General features: G+C 36.1%; 1 pseudogene; it reads left to right on the forward strand.

Annotated features, from left to right (window-relative positions):
• Positions 1 to 1,253, forward strand: LOC143237023 (innexin inx2-like; annotated as a pseudogene).
• The last annotated feature ends 22,265 nt before the right edge of the window (positions 1,254 to 23,518 follow it).

Raw genomic sequence — 23,518 nt, forward strand, 5'->3', positions numbered from 1 at the left:
ATTGGTGACCCCATCGACTGTATCTCACGAGATGATATACCGACAAGGGTGTTAGACACCTTTTGTTGGATCCACACCAGTGTAGAAGGTGCTTGGCATAGAAGGTTGGTGTGGAAATCCCGTATCCAGGGGTGGAAAGTATACACCAGGTGAGGATAGGATATATCATCAGCAGTGGGTCTGTTTCGTATTGTTCTTCCAGGCCCTTATGTTTTACTTTCCACGTTACTTGTGGAAAGGATGGGAGAAGGCCGTATTCGAGCACTGATAATGGAACTAAACAGCCCGACCTTGACACCCGACAAGAAGCAAGAAAAAAAGGTGTGTAATGGAATACCTAATGGACAACATTCATAACCACAACTTCTACGTCACTGCGTATTTTTTCTGTGAGGCTTTGAACTTTGTAAACGTGGTAGGACAAATGTATCTAATGGACTCATGGGTGGTCATTTCTCTAAGTATGGCTCCAAGGTGATGCAGTTCACCGAGTGGGACTGGACCCTCCGATACGACCCCATGATCAGAGTTTTCCTCGTTTAACCAAGTGTACCTTTCATAAATACGGTTCTTCAGGTGATGTCCAGCGTCACGACGCCATGTGCATTCTGCCCATCAACATAATAAACGAAAAGATCTACGTCTTCTTATGGATCTGGTTCGTCACTTTGGCTGTAGCTTCTGGAATTGTACTGATATATAGAATGGTCATCGTTTTCTGGCCTCGATCTCGCCTTCTAATCCTAAGATATCGCGCTCGTTTGACCAATGCAGATTACCTGGAAATGGTCGTAAAAAGGTGTCACCTAGGTGACTGGTTTCTTTGGATCTCCTCTGCAAGAATGTAGACAGTTTGAACTACAGAGATCTGATTGCCGACTTTGCTCGGAAGCTGGAAGGCAAGGTGCAGAAAGTATTGCCTAATTCTAATAAGGAAACAGCCTGTACTGTTATGATTCTATTAGATACATAATGGCTTCTAGGTAACGAATATTTCACTTTTTCTTTTTTTTTAATTTGTAATAAAGTAATCAAAAAATAGAATAACTGAAAAAACACATAAAATATTCATTAAAAGAAATGTTAAATGAAAGAATCGTCAAGTCGATGTGAAGTTGGATTAGACCAATCATTTAAATAACTGAAAAATTCTCATTAAATCCAAGTTGAAAACCTATCCTATATGTTAGTAGTTGTTTTGTTATTGTGTGTCTCAGGTTAAGTAAAAAAAGGCTTGATTGTTCTTATGTGAAAGGCAAAGTAACACGAACACTGTTTGGTATTTTGCATACCTTGTGTGTCGAACAAAATATTTGTTTTTATTATTATTTTGTCACTTCACTTAGCGTAGAATATTTGGATACTTGTTTAATAATTTTAGCGTGTTTTTTGTGTGTTTGGATCGTGTGGATAACAATTTTATACGTGGATAACCTATGTTTTCTGTTATTCAAGTACAAGATCCAGGTTATAGATACTCACCACGAACATTTACCATTATACAGAAAATATTTACCGTATTATCAGACCTGTGTACTCTTCACAGATTAGATTCTAAATGCCTAACTTGCGATATACATTTTTAGCATTATCACAAATGTATCTAACTCTACATTAATGTCTTCGACTCTATAAACAATCGTGTAAAAGTTTGTTGTTTTTTTTCTTTACTGGTCTGACCAAATTATTTTTTGAAACAGTCGCCACAGATCTGAACAGTGACCCCCTCGTCTCTTTGTGTGTGTGTGTGTAAGTGATTTCTTCTCGGCTTTTCGAATATTGTGGTCCGTGGCTTACCCATCTTATCTATTTCGGAAAATACACGTTGTTGGATGTACAATGGTTGAGGTTTGTATAAATATGCTGAGTTTTAATAAGTGTGATGAACAGAGTTGCTTGTGTTTTTTTTTGTCTAACTTTCCGAAACTCCTTGATTAGACACAAAATGGCTCTCAGTGTTCCATGGAACAAAAAACAATATTTCTTTTTAACGTATAGGTGTATAAGAATCCAGGTTTAAATTTTCTAAGTGACCAGTTATAAACGTCTTGGTTGAAAACGATTGCGATGTTTTTTATAGTCCTGAAGTTAAAGATAACAGTACACGTGGTAAAGGCTTCCATGGATGCTCTATGTTCTAATAATGCTTTGATTAGGATAGGGGATCCCGAAAAGTTTCTAAGAAGTCCTCCCAGAACATTCCACATCACGACTGATAACCTCCCTCATTTACCCGGAACTTTATTGCGGCCCCTAGTTTGGAAAACGGATTAGGAAATATATATATATATATATATATATGTTCTAATAATTTGGCGTTGAATATAATTACAGAATTTTTATACAGACAAAAACAAATACGTATTTGTGAAAGTTACCCGTTGAATGTGTACTATGTATACTTGCATTTGATTGGTTGATCTAAAATAATACATTAATATCGGTTCCAGTTAAATATAGTTTAAGCTTTTAAATTTAGTAAGAACCATATCATACATGTGATTTTTTCCCCTAATGTTTAGTTTTTCCATGTCTTCTTGTGACTTTAGGAGAACCACCCATTCAAAATAACAGTATAAAATGAGATCGTCCTGTTTAAGAATAGGAATTTTGTTTACTAAGTTTGAGAATAGTTTGGGAGGGGGTATAAATGGATTTTCTTCTTTGGAGAACTTTAACCACACAAAACGAAAAGTTGTGTCGTCCGCGTTGTGGACGAAATGTGAAAACATTTTAGTTTCAGTCGAAGATGTTATTCTCGAAAACAAAGAAAGATAATACTATATTAATTCTCAGTGGTTTTGTGATCGAAAATGTGATGTTACCATAGTAAACAAAACTGTTATGTTCGAAAGAGCGAGAAAGGTGCAATCAGAGTTGGCTACGTGGATGCTCACGATACAAGGTTCAACAATCACAGACCTAATGGTTTGTACTGAGTCGCACTATGGAACAGATGTGTATTGATAAGTGGACGTGAGATTTTTTTTATTTTCCAAATTAAAAGCGTGGATACGATATTCTTAAAGCTTGTTATAGAAACTTGAAACTCTTTACAGCAATAATGCAGTGTAAAATACACTGGACACGCCCCTAGTTTACTAGTAAAACTGAAGACTTAATTACTCTAATTATGGGTTTCGATATCACGGGTCACCTCATAGCCAGTTGTGTAGCTTTGAGATTTATAACATATAAGCAAACACTGGACATTTTAATAAATGTGTTTTCAAAGTTTGGACGGATGGTTGTATTTTGATAAATTAGATAAAACTTTCCTCTTAAAAAAAACACACATTTATTTCATTCCACTTATTAAGTGTTCTCTGTACAACACAAGAAAGGTTTGACACTTTTTGATGCAGAAAATTCCATATTTCAATGACACTTTTCTAATCGACAAAAGAGAGTGCCTGAAGTGCTTATTGCTCAATTAAATGTAACATAACCAAAGCTGAGGATGGTCTCAATAAAACTACTTCGGAAGAGTCATTGAAGTTGAAACACAAACCAAACAAAGCGGGTCACGTGAGATGACATTTGTGGTATTTTATATCGCTAAGGGACCAAAGCCCTGTGATATGATTCGAAGTGGTGAAACTTTTAAATTTCTACGTTTTGCTCAAGCTTAGACTAAACGTCTTTGGAACCTAACAACACCATCTGTACAAGCATTTGTATTTTACGTATGGCTACTCTAGTTATCGGTGGTATTTTCACCTGTTTTTCTTGTTCCGTGGTATTAATATAAGATATATTTGTATACGTATATATATATTTTATACATGTGTAAATGAAATACCTACCCTAAAATTCATGGTTTGTAGCATTGGGACTAGTTCTTTTTTCGCATATAAAGTGCATTCATTGAAGTATCTATTCTAAAAATTCAAATTTCTTTTATCAGCGTGATTTTTACACATTTATTTTTTTTGTATGTTGTAGTTTTAGCTTTGTTTTTTTAAAAAGAAATGGTTTTGATATAAAAAAGTAAATGTGGTTTAGGTAAGGTAATTTTGTTTTGTACGCTTGGGTTTTAAATAAACAAATATATTCAGTTTATATGTATTCTTTGACATCAAGTTTAGCAGAACAGATCGGCCAGTTCGAGTGAAAATCATAACAGGAAATACTCTAGTGATGTATGATCATGTGAAAGAACAAGAACAGATGTATGTATTCTGTACTTCAGGTAAACCTAATGAGATAAACTACTGGATTACTTTTAATGGAGTCTAACACGGATAAGGTTGATAGTTTGCGATTAGAAACGATATTGTTCGTAATGATTTGTGAGTTGCTTCTATTCACGTACTCTCCACTTACACTATCGTAGAGGCATTTGCTTCAAAAGTTAAGAAACAAAATCACATAAGAACTGTGGACTAGTGTCTTTATAACTAGTGTCAACAAGGCTTTGTTTTGTTACTCATAGGTTTGGACTAGACACTCCACATATCCAAAATAAGCCAGGTGATTGAGAGCGCTCGACTCGTAATCTGTAGGCAGCGGGTTCGAATCCCCGACACACCAAATACGATTGCCCTTTCAGCCGTGGGGTTGTTATAATGTTACGGTCAATCGCACTATTTGTTGGTAAGAGTAGTCCAAGAGCTGGCGGTGAGTGATGATGACTAGCTGCCTTTCCTCTAGCCTTACACTGCTAAATTAGGGACGGCTAGCGCAGATAACCCTTGTGTAGCTTTGCGCGAAATTAAAAAAATATATATATTTATTGAAAGTTTAAAAGAAATCACAAAGTTCAGGACTAATGTCTTTATAACGAGTATCAACAGGGTATTGCATTGTTAGTCTTAGGTTTGTGTTTCGTCAAATAACGTCTTTGCACAGCCGTTCCAAGTTGACAGCTGTCATCCATTTCCCTAACAGTTTATTTGTCAAGTATAAACTCTGATATCAGTCTAATTCTATATATCCAAGGAAGATGTCTTCAGCGTAAGGTCTTAACAATACCAAACAAACCTCTCTATGGTGTAATAAAATCTTAAAGTTCACACACACACAAATTGTTATAGAGTGGGGGACGAATTACGTAGTGAACGTCTCAACCAATCAACGTTGATCTCGTAATTGTTTTGTTTTTTTTTGTTGTTTTATTCGCTGAAGTTTTCTTTAAATAATGAAACGGCAGCCTTCCTATTTGCAGTTTGGTGTCCCCGATACAAAGTACAGAATGAAATACACAGCACTTTTTTATAATTAAAATGAAATCCGTGTATAATAGAAGGTGAAATGTTAATGGAACACGAGCTAACACCAACAACCGTACAGCGGACAAGCCGTATTGAGGCCTGTCGGTTAGGGACTCGCAATCCGCGGGTCGCGAGTATCAATTCCTTCCCGAACATCATCGCATTTTAGCCATAGGGGTTTTAACGTGGCAGTCTCACCATTTGTTGGTGAAAGAGACCCAGAGTTGGTGGTGGATGTTGTTGAATAGCTGCTTTCCCTTTAGCCCGTCACTTCAAAATGGGACGGCTAACGCAAGTAGCTCTGTGCGAAATTAAACGAACAACTTAGGGCAAAATTAAACGGGCTCAACATGGTCAGGTGGTTAGGGCGATCGACTTACAGTCTTGAGAGTCGCGGGTTCTAATCTCCGTCACATCAAACATGCTCGCCCTAATGCTCGGTTTATAATACACTCAATCCCACTATTCGTTGGTAAAACACTAGCCCAAGGGTTGTCGGTGGGTGGTGATGACTAGCTGCCTTCCCTCTAGTCTTACACTCCTAAATTAGGGAGCGCAGATAGTCCTGGTGTAGCTTTGTGTGAAATTCAAAACAAGCATGCAAAACTAAACATTGCGTGGTAATGGCTAATTAAATATACTCTTCTTAACTTAATCATAGTGTTTTAAATACCACGCAGCTATTTTACGACTTAATAAGAAGAAAAACAGATCATATCAAAGTTGATAGGTGTGTTTATCACGCCCAATATAAACAGATAGTTTCATTTGTTTAATATGAACAGGTTTTCATTATGTTTATTACACATACATCTGTGGTTTGATTAAGACTTTTATTTAACACAAACGGGATTCCTAACGTTTCATCTATTTAATATGTTATTTCGTAACGAATGGAATCTTCATTGCGACAACGTAATTTCGTAGCCCACGTGGTTATGTAACTATAACGTACACGATTGCACTTGGTGTTTTACAGTATTAAAGAAAATAGTGTTGAAACGTGAAAGATGAAACCAACAGTGTCAGCCTTGTCGATAAAGGGTTTCAACGTCATCGTTTGTTTATGAACCCGAAGTTTCAGTGTAAATAAACCTGTAATGTTCAGCCACGAGATGTTTTCAATAATCGATATTTGATCTAACGATCGACCTCCGGACGTTTTGTACCTTTTTTTTTTTTTCAACTACAAGATGCTCACGGGAAGAGTAATCAAACACAGACAACAACGAGGTAAAGATGGGTTAGAGAGAAGAAAGTTTCGGGAGTTCAGGGGTCGCAGGATTCTCAGTAAGCTCATCCAACACTTTGCTGACCGTTTAAAGTTACACATTTGGCTGGAGCGGTTGAAATGGACTATCGTTTCATAAACTCATGCCCGACATGGCTAGGTGGGTTAAGACGTTCGACTCGTAATCTGAGGGTCGCGGGTTGGAATTCGGTCGCACCAAACATGTTTGCCCTTTCAGCCATAATGGCGTTATAATGTTACAGTCAATCCCACTATTCGTTGGTAGAAGAGTAGCCTAAGAGTTGACGGTGGGTGATGAAGACTAGCTACCTTCCTTCTGGTTTTACACTGCTAAACTAGGGACGGCTAGCGCAGATAGCCCTCGTGTGGCGCGCTTAAAATTAAAAAACACAAAAACAAAACATAACCTCATTCTCGGTCATGGAGACCATGTGACAAATGTCTCGTAAGTGAAAGTCTAGACGAAACTGTTCAACAAGTTTGTTTGTTATTACACATATCTCTTACAATGTGTTCTTTGGTCACAACCTGCGTGTGATCGAAGCTATAAAAGCGATCGCGTGAAGCACTTATGCTCAACCAATCAGTTAATCCTTCTGTATTCCTCTACGACAAAGAAATATTTCAAATGCTGCTTAGTGTCTTTCGCCATAACTCTTAGCACATAAATTTTAGCACATTAAACTCTGACGTCATGAAAGTACACGTGCGCCCAATTGTCATTATCATCAGGTTGTTACTGTGTGTACGTATCGAAACATTCTTTTACTTAAATTAATAACACTAAAATCGTTAACCCGATGTTAGTGTAACTGACTCAATGATCCACGTTTTCACTTCAGATAATGATGGTGAAAGAAGGTGGTGGCGCTGATGTCGTGTTGAGCGATATTATTTGTGTCTGTCATGGTTCAGTCTATTTTTTTCTTACATATTGTTTTTTGGCTAATGAATTCATTAAGCTGAGGGGGAAGTAATACCCACAAAATATCCATTTCACTCGGCTGGATAAAATGTGTCAATGACTTTATTGGATATCCATGTGAAAAACCTGTCTTCCTTTGCTATTTCCTAAAATGATTTATAGTATACGTTGTACATATTTTTAAAAGGTAAAACATGAACAGGGAAAGGAAAAGTCTTCTATAAGGAGAAGGGGGCAAAGTAATGTGAAATTATGAATTGAATGAAATATATATATATCTGTGTATGTATGTTGAATGAATAACGAACGAATTATGTTTATTTCCCGGGGGGAACGTGTGCCCTCTCTTGACTCACCCTCGCTGCGAATGTCCATGGACATGTACTACGAAACGGGCACAAAAGAGGACTATCCCTCTACCATCTTGAAGATGAAACGACATATTTGGGGGGTAATTTTACCTCTCTTATGAAAATCGAACGAAAAATTTGGTTGTGGCGCTATCTGAGCGTTTGTTTAATTTTAATTTAATGTGGCTTCAACAGGGGCAAACTCAACGTGAAGTAATAGTTCATAGAAGAAATGGATGTTTCTGAGTAAGGAACTGATGGCGCCGGCGCCGTCTTTGCATAAGATGGCCTGGCGCGTTAAGGCGTGCGCTTCGTAATCTGAGGGTCGCGGGTTCGCGCCCGAGTCGCGCCAACATGCTCGCCCTCCCAGCCGTGGGGCGTTATAATGTTACGGTCAATCCCACTATTCGTTGGTAAAAGAGTAGCCCAAGAGTTGGCGGTGGGTGGTGATGACTAGCTGCCTTCCCTCTAGTCTTACACTGCTAAATTAGGGACGGCTAGCACAGATAGCCCTCGAGTAGCTTTGTGCGAAATTCCAAAACAAACAAACAAATCTTTGCATAAGACGAAATTGACGACCTGCAGTCGTTGGACGATCCGTCAGTTTGGTTTTATTTATATTTCACAGAAAATAATTGTGAACATCTACTCATCTGGGAAAGATTTCAAGTAACTGCACTTACACCTCTCGGTTTCGTGGTAAATAGAAATAAAGTTATTTATGTCTTTGCCTACGTACGCTTATTAAACGTATAAGCTGCTGTTCCATTCGTTGTTTATATGTTTTCAAGAAATACAAGCCGTTTTTGTGGCGCAAAGATACGCAACTGGTTAGCACAACGAATCGAGTTCCAGATTTTAGTTTTGTAAATCCGTTAATTTACGACGGAATAACACAAGGGAAATTTACTTGTGATACTACGTTTATGTGAATACGCAAAATATTTTACGTCAAATTACAATCCGATTTTCAGTTTATTTGTTTCTGCTGTTTACAAGGCTTTGAGTATTGTTTGTTTATGAATTTCGCGCAAAGATACACGAGGGCTATCTGCGCTAGTTGTCCCTAATTTAGCAGTGTAAAACTAGAGGGAAGGCAGCTAGTCATCACCACCCACCGCCAACTCTTGGGTTACTCTTTTACCAACCGAATAATGGGATTGAACCGTCACATAATAATGCCCCACGGCTGAAAGGGTGAGAATGGTTGATGGGACGAGAATTCGAACCCGCGACTCTCGAATCTCTAAGTGTTGTAAGAAACACTTATATGTTTGTGTGCACTTGTATTCATATAATTTGGCAAAAATAAACGTCTCCGAAGTAGCGTTAATAGTTCAGATTTAGACTTATATCTTCAGGATCCGGAAAATTATATATATATATATATCAAATTGACAATTTGAGTACCTTCATCATTAAATAATAATACCATAGCAACAGTAACTATAGGCCTTTTCCCATATATGCACGAATACTGTAACTTTTTTTTTAGTATTGTTAGCTCATACATCAACAATATAATAGCAACAATAACGATCAGCCTTGCCTTACATATATACAAATAATGTCGTACCTTTACCAATGTCGTCAGCTCCTCCACGTATTGTTTCATTAATAAAAACGAACTGCATTTCTACGCATTGCTATTAAGTATGAATTAGAGTGCGAGCGTTTCGACAGGTTTTGTGAGGTTAAGCACCTCACTTCTACAGGTTATTGTAACGACGTCTGACGCAGCATAGACTTAGTCACCTGGAAGTTTCCCAAAATTCCTATCGCGTTAGCTCTGTCCTTGAAGGAAACACTACCGTGACATATCATTAAAAGTTTTATATATGTTATTTTTACTGTTAGCAGTGACGTATACATGTATACGCGCATGTGCACAGACGTAAAGGTATCTGTAATTGAAAATTCTATGCTGTGCTTTATTACAACGTTTTATTCTGCTGATATGTTGAAGTCGAAAACAAAAGTCCTCGCTTAGTGATTTTTTTTTTGTCTTTTTACGTCATACTTAATGAACAACTTCCAGCAAATTTTGTGTTCAGGCTTGGGATCCTTACGTTTGGAAATATATTGAATTGTTGGAAAGGGTTAAGAGGAAGGTTACTAGAATGGTGTCCGTCATATGAGGAGAAATTAAGATACTTAGAAAAATGAGTTAAAGGGAATTTGATTGAAGTGTTCAAGATTGTGAAAGAAATTCATTGTGTTGACGCTTAAACATTTTTCATGTTTAACAGCAAGAATTATAGAACTGAGGGACACAAATATAGATTTAGGCAAGTAGAAGCCGTCTTCATCTAAGACAGTTTTATTTTTCAAACACGGTGGTTGGCCTATATAATGGGATGTCTTCATATGTTTTGGAGGCAGTACATCTGAGGGAGTTTAAAAGAAAGCTTAATAGATATATGAATGATAAGGGATGGATTTTTTTTAATAGTTTTAGTTAGGCTTAGAGGGTGGGACAGCCAAAATAAACGAACAGATCCTTTGTTGTCCCTAAACGTAATATTATAAAAATTACACAATTTTTAATAAACTTTCTTATATGTTGTGTGTTATTTTGGATTAAAATAGTGCCATATGTAATTAGTAAGTAATTCTAAATCTAACAACGAAAGGAACATTCACAACACCAAGATAAAAGTAACAAAGAAAAGAACATTCACAACACCAAGATAAAAGTAACAAGGAAAGGAACATTCACAACACCGAGATAAAATCAACAAGGAAAGGAACATTCACAACACCGAGTTAAAAGTAACAAGGAAAGGAACATTCACAACACCGAGTTAAAATCAACAAGGAAAGAAACATTCACAACATCGAGATAAAATCAACAAGGAAAGGAACATTCACAACACCGAGATAAAATCAACAAGGAAAGGAACATTCACAACACCGAGATAAAATCAACAAGGAAAGGAACATTCACAACACCGAGATAAAATCAACAAGGAAAGAAACATTCACAACACCGAGATAAAAATAAAAAGGAAAGGAAACATTTTAAACAACGAACAATTTCAGAAGAGATTACATTTTTCTTGCAAAGAACACAAATATAAATGAACAGTGGTGTGTGACGGAATTCACGTAACTTACGAAAACCTAGTGATGGTGATCAAACACAGCATTTGTGAGTTGGCCTTGTAAAATAAAACAAAGAACAATACTTGTAAAATAAAACAAAGAACAATACTTGTAAAATAAAACAAAGAACAATACTTGTAAAATAAAACAAAGAACAATACTTGTAAAATAAAACAAAGAACAATACTTGTAAAATAAAACAAAGAATAATTACTTGTAAAATAAAAAAAAAGAACAATACTTGTAAAATAAAACAAAGAACAATACTTGTAAAATAAAACAAAAGAACACTAACTTGTAAAATTAAACAAAGAACAGTTCTTGTAAAATAAAATAAAGAACAGTTACTTGTAAATTAAAACAAAAAGAACAATTACTTGTAAAATAAAACAAAAGAATAAGTACTTGTAAAATTAAACAAAGAACAATACTTGTAAAATAAAACAAAGAACAATACTTGTAAAAAAAAACAAAGAACAGTTACTTGTAAAATAAAACAAAGAACAATTACTTGTAAAATAAAACAAAGAATAGTAACTTGTAAAATTAAACAAAGAACAATACTCTGAAAAAAAAAAACAAAGAACAATACTTGTAAAATAAAACAAAGAACAATACTTGTAAAATAAAAAAAAAGAACAGTACTTGTAAAATAAAACAAAGAACAATACTTGTAAAATAAAACAAAGAACAGTTCTTGTAAAATGAAATAAAGAACAGTACTTGTAAATTGAAACAAAGAACAGTACTTGTAAAATAAAACAAAGAACAATACTTGTAAAATAAAACAAAGAATAGTACTTGTAAAATAAAACAAAGAACAGTACTTGTAAAATAAAACAAAGAATAGTACTTGTAAAATTAAACAAAGAACAATACTTCTGAAATAAAACAAAGAACGTGACGCAGTATTGTAGGAATGAAACTATAAAGATCACCAAAAGATTAAATCCTTATATTACAAAGAAATTAAACAATTGGAAAAGTAATGAAATTTATTGGAATCGTTTCTAAAAGTATCTTTATTTTGTTTTAGTTCAGAGTTAGTTATATATTAAGCTATCTACACTGTGGTGAATCGAAACCTGGATTGTAATATCATAAGTTCTCAAATTTATCGATGACCCACCGTTGAAATAAAATCTAAAATTCTAAACTGTGATTGTAAAACTCAAATGCATAAAATAGGTGAAAAATTAAAAAGAAATAAAGATACGACTTTGAATATTGAATAGTTTTTCGTATGACGTAGCTTGGAAACTTCCCATTTACTCTCAACTTGTGAATTAAATATTTATTTAATTTCTTCGCCAAGAAAACAAACAAATATGAATTTCAGTGAAAAAAGATTATGTGGGGTAAAAATCCAAGCAACTTGAAAATGTGTTGGTGTTTATAAAAGTTTAGCGAGTTTTAAAAGCTCACCTGTGGAAATTTTGATAACGAACGATATAATGTATAGCCAACTGGTAATGTATAGCCAACTGTATTTTGTGATAAGTTTTTCTTACGTTTCTTGTTGCATTTCTTCGACAGATTTAGGGATATAACAACGTTTCTTATCTCCTGGTTGTACAGAAGAAAGGTTTTATTTGGCTTTAACCTTGTCAAATTTAATAATACTTAAACGTTTCGTATTGCCCGTCTCCACAAAAGAAAGGTTATATTATACCTTAACATTGTTAACTGTTATAATATTTAAACGTTTCGTATTGCCTGTCTCCACAAAAGAAAGGTTATATTATACCTTAACATTGTTAACTGTTATAATATTTAAACGTTTCGTTGCGTTTGATTTTATAAGAAAAACCTTGTCAGACCTTTCCATTTCTAAAGAGCTTTGATATTTAGGCATCTCAATAATACTACAAGTTTCATCTTGTTGCGATAAAAAACAATTTCGAATTATATACGTCATATACTCGACACGTGATGTATATTTGAGTAAGCTTTTGTGATTTGATCTTAAATTTACTCAATAACCCGTTCACGTTACTTGTATCTAAGCGATTTTCTCATTAAACCTCTCCATGGGTTTCATCAAGAACAAATTCATTTCTGTTAAAGACTCCTAGCTTTGAATATGCGTGTGGTTCAATTTACCCTCGTTTCCTGCTTTAAAAACCTTTTAAAGAATACTGTTTGTTGTTGAAGGTCAGCAGGTCGTATTCATAAACCTCTTTGGATTGACCAATGTAACATTGTTGTTGGAGTTTATGAATTATAACACCACATCCTTGTCGTATCCTTTATCCTCTGATGTCCTAATAAACCTGCTAGGTTGTGCGCACGCGCTCTCAGTTACTCTGGCAACAGGCCAAGTTTACATCTGCTAGAAATTAATACGTAAATAACAGGATGCTATGAATATTTAATGTGGCAGTTATGTCGTGATCTTTAATAAAGACTTCGAGAACAATCTTAACGATCTGTATGCCAAGAAATGTACAGTATTAGACATAATCTATATGACAAGTAACGTATATAATACAAAACACGAACAGTTATGTTACGCAATAGACGAATATAAAATACTAGAATTTTTAGCCGCGGCATATCGGTTCTGAGTTTTTTTTTTGTTGATTTCTTTTTCAAGGACAAATTTTTAGTTCATAGCTCCGTCATTTCTTGACCCATTTGAGATATAATTATGATTTTGGACTAAGGAGATCAAATCCTCTCGTTTGATGTATTTGACTACGTCTAAAATCTCACACATTAATTTACTCGAATTCCAATAAATAAATGTATTTAGTATTCTGAAAATTGTTTAATTTCGAGGTCTAAGTTCAAAGGTTGTTGTTGTTGTTGTTTTGAATTAAGCACAAAGATACTCAATGGGCTATCTGTACTCTGCCTACTACAGCTATCAAAACCCAGTTTTTAGCGTTGTAAGTGCGCAGACATACCACTGAGCCACTGGGGAGCAAGTTCAAAGGAAGTCCAGTTCATTCTACACTTTGATCAAAGTAGGTTATACTAGTTTTAGAAAATTCCACTTCTCACAAGATTCCCCCTAAACACAAGTTAACCAAAGAGAAATAAAGTGGACCTATATTATAATGAAAAGCATAAAACATACGGTTGGTGTTAGCGTACTTTATATTCACTATGAGTAACACCTGTACACCGGATAGGAAATGTGTAGAAAAATTGTCATTAGCCACTGTTCAGTTGTTCACATTATACAGTCACACAATAGCAGATAGCGGCGTATCTCTCTTTGGTTGACTTATGCTCAGAGTTACTGAAGAGTAGAATTCTCTGAAACTAGCATAACCCAATAACCCTCGTTGATCAAAGTATGGGTTGAGTTGGACTTCCCTTGAACTTAGACTTTGAAACTGAATAACTTTGGAATGTGAATTGTATTTATTATATCTGCTATAGTGCAGCTATATAATGTGGAGAACTGAATAGTGGCCAATGACGCCTTTTCTTTACCTATCCGGTGTGTAGTAAATACAAACACTTTCACATTACCAGTATGTTTGTTACTCTAATCCTGGCTGAAAGAATTCTAATATGAGGGTAGGCTGGTAGAGATCCTGGTGAGTAATAAAATCGAATCTGGTGTACGCGTGACCCACGTTTGGTATTGCTGGCACACAAAAATAGAGCTAATAAAAAATGTCACATAGATTAATTTACTGCGTAAACGAAATTCAAGTGCTGCGGCTATTGAAGATACCCTCTTGTTATGTTTTACTGTCGACATCTGTAGGGCATTTTAGGGATATTTGAAATGTCACTTACTGGAATGTTTTTAATTTATAATAATCACTCTAGAATAATTAAACATTGCTTAACGTATGCACTAAGAAGCTGTTGTTGCTGTTTTTTGTTTGCTTGTTGTTGTTACTTTTAAAACCTTTGTGGAAATGTATTTATTTGTTGTTGCTTATTTCAAATTTTTATTTGTTATGGGACAAAATGTTTCCTAAATCGTGTGTTTATTTTGTACTAGCTGCAGTACCCGTCCATTCGACGGTGAAAACGTTTGTAACAAAGGATAGGATATTGTATTTATATATTTTTTCTTTACATAATAAGTATTAAAAGTGCAATAAAAACACATAAAAGTACCACTACTGAAAACAAAGATATACTCTTTTCGAAAAATAATTCTTTCAATATGAAATTAGATGGGGTCCAACCTCCCATGACCTTTCTCATGTCATTCTATATCTCTGTGTCAAATTTGGTGCGGATTGATCAAGTAAAGTGGAAATGTATAAGGAACAGACATACAGACATATGTTTGTTTATAAGGATTTGATAAACCTGAACACAGTATTAAAAACATCTTTTATGGCGTTCAGAAAAGAAACTTGAATTTATTTAAGCGACGTTCGCTTGTTGCTAGAATGTTTCGCACAAAACTACACAAAAGCCTTATTTACACTTAATTTTAAACTGATAGACTAGAAGGAAGGAAGCTAGGAAACAACACCTGCCACCAGCTCTTGGTCTGCACTTGTCATCTCTCCCCAGTGGCATAGCGGACTTACAACTGTAGAAACCTGGTTGCGATACCCGTGGTTTGCATAGCACAGAGAACATATTGTATTAGCTTTGTGCTTAACAACAAACAAACAAACTGTTTGTCCGAATAGTAAAACTTGATCCTTATTCGTATAACTCACTCAAGGCCCCAAAATACAGAACTCGCTTTTATGGTAGCGAGACACGAACCATGAATAGCTGATGACTAGATAACGTCATTCTTGATGAAATGACATCTAATGAAGTGAATACATGTAATTGGATAACACTATAAGTAGTGTGTTCATTTTAGTCAGCGAAAACATACTTTTTGTTTGTACGGTATTTTGTGTTGCCTTTTTTACTCAGAATTTCTTTGTATATTTCCACTAAAGCTCTGTTCCATATTTCACCCTTTAGTTCATATTCACTCTACACTTCTTGGTCGATATTTGTTTCCGCCTTTTAATTCGCACTTGTTGCCTCCCTCACATCCAATGGTTCATGGTTCTCATTTCGTTTCCGCAAGAAACAAGAATTGAGATCCGTATTTTGGAGAGGTGGTTGTGTTTTATAACTTGTGCCCATCATCTCCCACTATTCGGTCGGACAACAGTAGATCTCAAGAGTTGGTGGAAGGTGATGCTAAGTTTCTTTCTCTCTCTTCTATGTCAGTTCAAAATTAGGGACTGTTACGCTTATATAAATTCCAGTGTGGATCTGAACAATGAGGGTCGCGGGTTCGCATCCCCGCTGCACCAAACGTGCTCGCCTTTTCAGCCGTGGGGGCGTTATAATGTGACGGTAATTCCCACTATTCGTTGGTAAAAAGAGTAGCCCAAGAGTTGGCGGTAGGTGGTGATGACTAGCTGCCTTCCCTCTAGTCTTACACTACTAAATTAGGGACGGCTAGCGCAGATAGCCCTCGAGTAGCTTTGCGCGAAATTAAAAAACAAAACAAAACAAAAAGCTCTGAACAAAACATTCCAAACAATAAAAACAAACAAATCTTTGAGCCCTGCATGATCAGATGGTTAAGACGCCTGACTCGTAATCCGAGGGTCGCGGGTTGGAATCCCCGTCACACAAACATGCTCGCCCTTTCAGCCGTGGGAGCGTTATAATCTGACGGTAATTCCCACTATTCGTTGGTAAAAGAGTAGCACAAGAGTTGGCAGTGATGACTAGCTGCCTTCCCTTTAGTGTTCCACTGCTAAATTAGGGACGGCTAGCGCAGATAGCCCACGTGTAGCATTGCGCGAAATTCATAAAAACAAACAAATCTTTACTGACGTAACACAGTGGGGGTATGATGTGGTCACGCTGGTTTGCAAAAAAAATGATAAACGTAGATCTGTTTGGCTACGGCTTTGATTCGATTACCTCAGTAACAACAACAAATCAAACTGAAGTTAGAGCTTGAAGTGTTACGGCGGTTTAGCCACCAAGCTGGTTTTTAACCATTGTTGTACGTGTTCCGAGTGAAGTAATGTGTTCTCACGTTTGTGAAGATTGATTCACGCTATTGAATTTTTTCAACTTAAAAATAAGCGTAAGTAAGAAAAATGACAATTTCCTCAACTGTGGCTCAAATAAGGCTTGTTGTATAGATTCTTCGAACAACTGAGATTTAAACCTATAGTATGCTTCCAAAGATGTTGGCCACTTTTCTCGTTAAGTAATCCTGATGTATGTATTACAGACTCTCAATAAATCGCTGTTGTTAAACAGAAACGTCTCTGCGAACAGTAAATGTTAATATGTTTCTTTCTAGTTGCTTTTATGAATACATTGGAAATAAATACAATCCACTCCAAATTTTTGTGATAAGAACTATACAAGTAATCGATGAGATGGTTTTCCCTGCTTTTCAAATATATTGTTTCATTAAAACATACAGTACTATAAAATATATAACCTTTTAAAAATACACTAATATCGTGTTAATAAATTTAAAATGTCTGAGCACATTATTTATTTTAAGGGAAAACCACATTGGGCTTTCCGCCGTGTCCATCGCGGTTAATCAAACCCAGGTTCCAGCGTTGCAAGTCCGTAAACTTAATGCTGTCCCATGGGGTAACTGGGCAAATGAAATATTTTCTAGGCACAGCTGGTTTTACACGCAAACTTTGATTTCTTCACGAATTAAATGAAAAACCTATCGTTTATCTATTGGTACAACTAAATTCACGAGATACATTTGAAGATGAAGAGAGTAAATAAAAAAAAAATGTGGTTAACGGCTTGACCATGGTTGAAACAACCTTTTAAAAATATCCAACCTTTTATTCAAACATAAGTACCGAAAGACTTACAAGTGTGGAATTGAATTTTTCTATACTGCCCTGAAACGTGAATAAAATCAGCAGTATCATGCTGTAACTAAACATTATGTACACCAAATAGAAGCTGGTCTGCAAATAAAAACAATCCGTTTTTGCTGCTATGTTACATCCATTCCCTTGGCGCGTACTCAGTGCTTTGTCAAAGAGCAGCGTTAAATTTTGGACAGTTTAAACTGGGCCTGTAATACTGTTGAGCAAATAAATATGTCTTCTCACATAGGTTTTTAACGGCTGTCTATTCTTAATTGTTGTTCCCCCTGATTTCTTTCAATATTGTCCATGAAGAACAGTCTGGGGAAGAGGAAAACCCCTTCCCATTTTCCGGATATTCCCATGTGAATCTGAAACGGATAGTTATAGATGTTGAAACGGATAAAGGAAAGGTTCCAAGGAAATGTGTGGAGAGTGTAGTAAGGTTGAAATAAACCAAGAATTACACGCTAGATGAAACAATGTGAGCTTTACAAAACACGTAACGTGTGTACTTTCTGTAGAAATCCCCTCCTCCTGTGCATTCACCAAGTGGGTACTACTTGAAGAGAACTGGATAAGAACGCGGTCAGCTCTGTTGTAGACAAAGAGACAGGCAATTCTGACACTAAGTTTATTGGAACCGTATTCAGGCTTTTTAATATTCCCAAAAGGTCATGCCACATACGTCAATAGAACTGTCTTATTGTTTAAGAAAGGGGGGTCACTTTGTCTGATGTTTTTCTGTGTGCAGCCAACTCCTCAGATGTTATGACGCAAGAATTTACGACTTGCCTAAAGTTCTGACTAGATAAACAAACAGATGCACCATCATTACGCTTGTAGCAAGCAGCCTGAGACACAGATTAGCATTGTTCGCAACTAGCTACATTCTGTTCACGTAAAATGCTAACTAAGTACAGTCAACTGATAAAACGTTTTGACAAGATACCTAAATGAAACAATATTACTGCTACAATACGTTAAATATAACACAAGTTTAAACTAACAAAGAGTGTTGTGTTGATACAGGTGCAATAGAAAGCCTGTAAATTGGGGTAAACGGATGGTGTTAAACAGTCCTACTTGAAGATAACGTGCCCCCTGCCCCATTCAAATATGAAGTACTATGCAAAATTTACTTCCTTTAGGGACGTGGTGTTAAAAAGTGGCTAAAGGGGGAGCACGTGCTATAATAAGAGTTACTGGAGGCCTTTGCTTCCGTGTATTCACTTCTCTTTAAGACATGACCTCTGTCAGTCTCTTGTAAAATAAAATACCCCTCCCCCACTATCGTGTCAATTGCGAGATAAAGTGGGATTCAATAATCTTCGAACACCCTGGATGTCAAAGGTTAAAATCACATAAATGTCATCTAAATCAGTGTTCCTTAACCGGTTCCACATATTACTGACCAAGCTCTACCGTGTATTTCTACTTTTAGTGAATACTTTTTGTCTGACTTTACTTTATTGGTTAGACTGATTAGAATCTTGCTTTCAAAAATAGGGAAAAATTAAACTCTTTGAGTAGCCGTAAGAACTTGGTTTGGTTTGTTTTGAATTTTGCGGAGAGCTACACGAGGGCTATCTGCGCTAGCCATCCCTAATTTAGCAGTATAAGCCTAGAGGGTAGAAAACTAGTCATCACCACCCACCGCCAACTCTTGGGTTACTCTTTTACCATAGAATAGTGGGATTGACCGTCACATTATAACACACACACGGGTAAAAGAACAAACATGTTTTGTGCAACGGGGATTTGAACCCACGACCCTCGGATTACGAGTCGAGTACCCTAACCATTTGTCCATGCCGGGTTCCATAAGAACTCTCGAGCGTCTGTATGCAGTGAAGTAGACACAAATATCACATGAAACATTAAAGAACACCAAAAGCAGTACAAACGTTGATTTCCAGCTTCAGGTTATACGATTATTATTCGTTATAAAGATGGAAGGACGAGTTTGTTCACGGTGTCATGGAGAGCGGTTCGAGGGAAGAAACTAAAACACAGACCAGCATGTGTAAATACCGGGTGGTTTGTGTGCTAAACGAATTAATTATGTTTTCAAATCTTGAGGTATTTTGAAGTTCTATCTTCAGCCTCTACTTTTCTCCTACAGTTCTATAATACCCATCCCAGTGACACAGCGGCATATCTCCGGACTCACACCGTTATAAACCGGGTTTTGATACCCGTGGTGAGCAGAGAACAGAAAGCCCATTATGTAGTTTTGTGCTTGATTCTAAATAATCAATCTATCTAGTAGTTTTGCGCTTTAATAGTGAAGAAAAACACGGAATGGTCAGGTTGTTAGGCTGCTTGACTCGTAATCTGGTTCGAATCCTCGTCACACCAAACGTGATCGCTCTTTCAGCCGTGGGGGCGTTATAACGTGACAGCCTATCCCATTATTCGTTGGTAAAAGAATTAGCCCATGAGTTGCAGGTGGGTGGTGATGACTAACTGCCTTCCCTTCAGTCTTACCCTGCTAAATTAGGAACGGCTAGCGCAGATAACCTTCGTGTAGCTTTGCGCGAAATTCAAAAACAAACAAAACTTAGAAGAAACACGTCCGGCTCCACTGGCCTAAAAGGTAAATATAACATCAGTGAAAGGTAGCAGCCTAATATTCTCACGCTAACAAACGGAGAAAACGAAACAGTTCAGTAACAATAGTTTAATCAACACCATCTAAACAGCTTAGTTCTTACAGTAGTTTAATCAACACCATCTAAACAGCTTAGTTCTTACAGTAGTTTAATCAACACCATCTAAACAGCTTAGTTCTTACAGTGGTTTAATCAACACCATCTAAACAGCTTAGTTCAGTAACAATAGTTTAATCAACACCATCTAAACAGCTTAGTTCCTACAATAGTTTAATCAACACCATCTGAACAGCTTAGTTCTTACAATAGTTTAATCAACACCATCTAAACAGCTTAGTTCTTAGAGTAGTTTAATCAACACCATCTAAACAGCTTAGTTCTTACAATAGTTTAATCAATACCAGCTAAACAGCTTAGTTCTTACAATAGGTTAATCAACACCATCTAAACAGCTTAGGTCTTACAGTAGTTTAATCAACACCATCTAAACAGCTTAGTTCTTACAATAGTTTAATCAACACCAGCTAAACAGCTTAGTTCTTACAATAGTTTAATCAACACCATCTAAACAGCTTAGTTCTTACAATAGTTTAATCAACACCATCTAAACAGCTTAGTTCTTACAGTAGTTTAATCAACACCATCTAAACAGCTTAGTTCTTACAATAGTTTAATCAACACCAGCTAAACAGCTTAGTTCTTACAATAGTTTAATCAATAACAGCTAAACAGCTTAGTTCTTACAATAGTTTAATCAACACCAGCTAAACAGCTTAGTTCTTACAATAGTTTAATCAATAACAGCTAAACAGCTTAGTTCTTACAATAGTTTAATCAACACCATCTAAACAGCTTAGTTCTTACAATAGTTTAATCAACACCAGCTAAACAGCTTAGTTCTTTCAATAGTTTAATCAACACCATCTAAACAGCTTAGTTCTTACAAGAAAATTATTTATTATCGTTCTAGCCCAGTTCCACTCCACTAAAAATTTTAGATTAAAAAGTGTTAACACTTGTTTTTGATTCGAAATTGCTCTAACCTTGCGGTTAAATTGTAGATATATCTTTGGATTAATTAAGAGGATGAATTATATGAATGATGATGCTTGTCCTAATGCTTAGCATGCTAGGCTACTTATCGCAAGGTCAAAAGAATACGCTATGCACATTTTTTAAGCTGTGGACTCGTTATAAATTCCTCTGCCGTCAGTACTAGATCAGGAATGTCCATTTTTCAACCTTTCTTTCAATAACCTGGCCATTTATCCCATGCGGAGACTGCACACGTGCCCTACTGCACGTAGCTGTAGATGATTGTGGGCATGTCAGGCTATGAACACTTTAACGTATTACGTCATATCTCTCGACCTAAAGGTTTAACATTTTTCGAATTATAAAACTTGAAATTTCTTTATTAATTCATAAGAGTTACACAGTAGAATCTACCTAGGTTAAAATATCCCATATTACCCCTAATTTAAAACTAGTACACTAGTTAATTACCCCTTACTTTAAAACTGGTGCACTAGTTTATTATCCCTAACTTTAAAATTGGTGCACCAATTTATCACCCCTAACTTTAAAACTGGTACACTAGTTTATTATTCCTTACTTAAAAACTGCTACACCAATTTATTAACCCTGAGTATGAGACTGGCACACCAATTTATTATCCCTGGGTATAAAACTGGTACACTAGTTTATTATCACTGACTTTAAAACTGGTGCACCAATTTATCACCCAGCTGTGACACTTGTTACACTTTGTTCAACTTTCAGTATTCAACCATCAAGTGATATGTATGTTTCAGATGTTACTTTTACTTACATACACAGGAATACTGTCTTTATGTTCTAGACGGTTATGTTTAGCAGTTGGAGGTGAAATAATCATGTGCGCAGCTTTTCCTCGCATATGAATGACATATGAAAACAATCACTGCATAAGTAGTAGGAATATAAAAACCACTTGCCTGTAAGTGTTTATTTGTTCTAATTGATAGTAGAGTATTTAAAATATTTTGAACTGAAACGTAAGTGAATGTATTACTAAGCACGTGTTTCTTTATTCTCATATCGAGCAGTCAAACAACAAAGTAATCATTCGTCCTGTAAAACCCTTGACCCTTACCTAAGAAGAGGCTAGCAATCTAGCCTGGAGGAGACAGATGCCCCTGATTGGTCATAGGAATAGGAGTTGGTTGATCACACGCGGTAACTTAACAGGTTGCAGCTGTGGGGATTGGAAGGGCAGTTCCACCCACCAAGTTATTCTCGTGACTTGCGGGAGATTTCCTGATAATTGTATCCCACCCCAGTAATGTGGAAAGTGGGTAAAGCAAAGACAAGTAATTTGGAAAGAGGCCTCTCAGTGGAAATTTACCAAGAAACGTTTCTTTCTTAGAGCACCAGTCAGTTTTGGTCCTTATATTTGTTCATAAAGTTTTCAGACAATCATAGATAGAGGAAAATATGAAGAAGGTAAAGTTTGAAATACACAAAAATAGAAAATTCCACATCAATGTTACTTGAATGTACTTTAATCTTTTGGTTAAACAACATAATAAAATTACTACAAATTTTTCGAAGATTTTAAAACACAAGCTTCGTTTATTTGTTCGGTTGTTTTCAATTTCGCGTAAAGCTACACGAGGGCTCTGCGTTAGCTGTACCTAATTTAGTAACATAAGACCAGAGAGAAGGCAGCTCGTCAACACCTCCCACCGCCAGTTCTTGGGATACTCTTTTACTAAAGAATACTGTAATTGATCGAACATTACAACGCCCCCACGGCTGAAAGGACGAATATGTGTGCTGTGACGGGGATTCGAACTCGCGACCCTCAGATTACGAATCGAGCGCCCCTAACGACCAGGGCGAAATACACAATACAAAGCCATGGGTCGTCAGAAAGTAAAATAATTTTTATTCAGAGATGTCAGAATCATTAGGGTTAAAACGTTAATTCAAGTTTAACTCACTTCTGTCGAGTTTCGTAGTTGTTGTACCAGCTCAGTAGCAACTTACGATACCTTGAATTTGAATATTACATTGTACGTTATCATTTTTCATTAGAATTCTTCAATGTTCTAATTCGTGGATGTTTTTAGTGGATAATTGGAATATACTTGGAAGAAATAATTACAAGAGGAAAAAAAAACACGGCAGGTATTTAGTGTTTTCTAAACTGGGGTGATCGGGGATATTTATGTCGACTTTCGCCCCGTTAATGGAAAAGAAACTCTAGCTAAG

Source organism: Tachypleus tridentatus, chromosome 2 (assembly GCF_004210375.1).
Source record: "Tachypleus tridentatus isolate NWPU-2018 chromosome 2, ASM421037v1, whole genome shotgun sequence".
In the NCBI taxonomy this organism is placed as follows: domain Eukaryota; kingdom Metazoa; phylum Arthropoda; class Merostomata; order Xiphosura; family Limulidae; genus Tachypleus; species Tachypleus tridentatus.